Raw genomic sequence first — 1,836 nt, 5'->3', positions numbered from 1 at the left:
GAGGACGAGGGGACGCTCACGGAGTCCGAGGAGAGGAGTAGTTTTAAGAGCCTATTGATAGTTTGACAAGGCTTCTGCACCATGAAAGTGAAAAAGCACTCCTGAGAACCTAATCTCCTCTATGGACTTTGGAAATCGTTGCTGTGGGGCCGATAGCGTCTGGGAATACGAGCCTAACGCCCCTTTCACACGCGGACTCTTTGCAGCGCTGCTCAGCATATTTGCCGCTGATGAATAATGGAGATGAATGGATGCTTTCGCACGCACTCACGACCACAAAAAGTAGCGCTACAAACAGATTTGCGTGGTTGGCTTCGCTGCCGGTGGCGACCACAAAAAGTAGCTCTGCTCGTCACGATACATGGCATTCAAATGGAGTTTTCACACGTAGCTGCAGCTGCGCCACTTTTTTAGCAGCGCGTGCGTGGCGCGATTGTAGCGCTGCTAACGCCCTACTCAATTTTAGTAGCGATGCTGAGAAGCGCCGCTAATTCGACACTCACCCCACAACACTTTCTAGAAAGATAAGCCGCGCTTCACAGCAGCGCTGCTAAAACTGAGTCGCGCGTGAGTAGCGCTGCTGCAGCGCTCTAAGTGTCCCCGTGTGTAAGGGGCCAAACAACGTCGCTATTTCCCTGACCTTTAAGACATAAGCTCCGAGTGACATGTGTATAAAAGCCTTGGAACCTCTTTGAACTGTATAAAGATGACTTCGAACCCCCTTACTCGAGATGGTTGTTGTTGTTGTTAAAGCTGTTTACTATTTGTCATCTCGGAGACCTTAATCTACTTCAATACAAGGCGATTCCTGTCTTGAATGTTGCAGGAATGAAGGAAGGAAAGGAAGGGGAAGTGTTATGGAGGTAATGTATGTGAGGAAGGGAAGTGTTGTGGAGGGAATGTATGTGTGTTGTATGAGTCTTGAGTGTTGCAGGTAGGAAAAGAAAGTAAGAAAGGGTTGCAGTGTGTTGTGCGTGTCTATATTTGAGTGCTGAGTGTTGCAGGAAGAAACGAAGGTAAGAAATAGTTGAGGATGGAAGGAAAGAGTTAACGATGGAAGGAGGATGAAGGAAGAAAGGAAGGAAGAGAAAAAAAGTTGCAGTGTGCTGCGTGTATGTGTGAGTGTGTGTGTGTGTCTGTGTGTGTGTGTGTATGTGTGTGTGTGTGTGTGTGTGTGTGTGTGTGTCTGTGTGTAATGATAATAATAATAATAATAATAATAATGGTCGGTTTATTACGGAGATGGCAGCCGTTAGGCTGAAAATGTACATATTAAGATTACAAAGTGTAACTATATAAAAAATTACAATATGAAAGGGGTGTGGGGTTTGGTAATTTACAATAACGGAGGGAACGTTGTGGTGATGCTTGAGAGGTGAGGAGGTGGAGGAGTGTGGTGTGGTAGAGCGATTAGCCGGGAAGGTTCCTCTTCTGGAAGGCGAGTAGGTGTTAATCCGAGGTCATCCCCAGGTCAAAATGCTGGGTCAGGTAGCAGCAGGTGGCCGGAGAGCAGGGAGAGGCGGTATCGATGGTCACTCAGAAAGGGGCTTAGCGGTGGAGTGCTAATCCAGTACAGGTGGCGAGACAGATGTGAAGACTCGCTGCTTTTCCTGGGAACAGACTGTAAAGCCTTGGTGGTGAGTAGCCTGCACATTGCCCCCCACCTGAGTGACGAATCCTCCACTGCACTGCACGTGACTAGACTTCAACAGCAGGATGGGCGGGCTGGTGAGTCTGGGGAGACCTAGGGGCGTCAGCAGGGACTTGATGGAAGGCCGCGGCGGTGACACACTCGGCGATATGTGCCCTCCCGGTATACCACACACGCACTCCACT

Source organism: Eriocheir sinensis, chromosome 70 (assembly GCF_024679095.1).
Source record: "Eriocheir sinensis breed Jianghai 21 chromosome 70, ASM2467909v1, whole genome shotgun sequence".
In the NCBI taxonomy this organism is placed as follows: Eukaryota; Metazoa; Arthropoda; class Malacostraca; order Decapoda; family Varunidae; genus Eriocheir; species Eriocheir sinensis.
The sequence above is the reverse complement of the archived record's forward strand: the minus strand, read 5'-3'. Positions refer to the sequence as shown.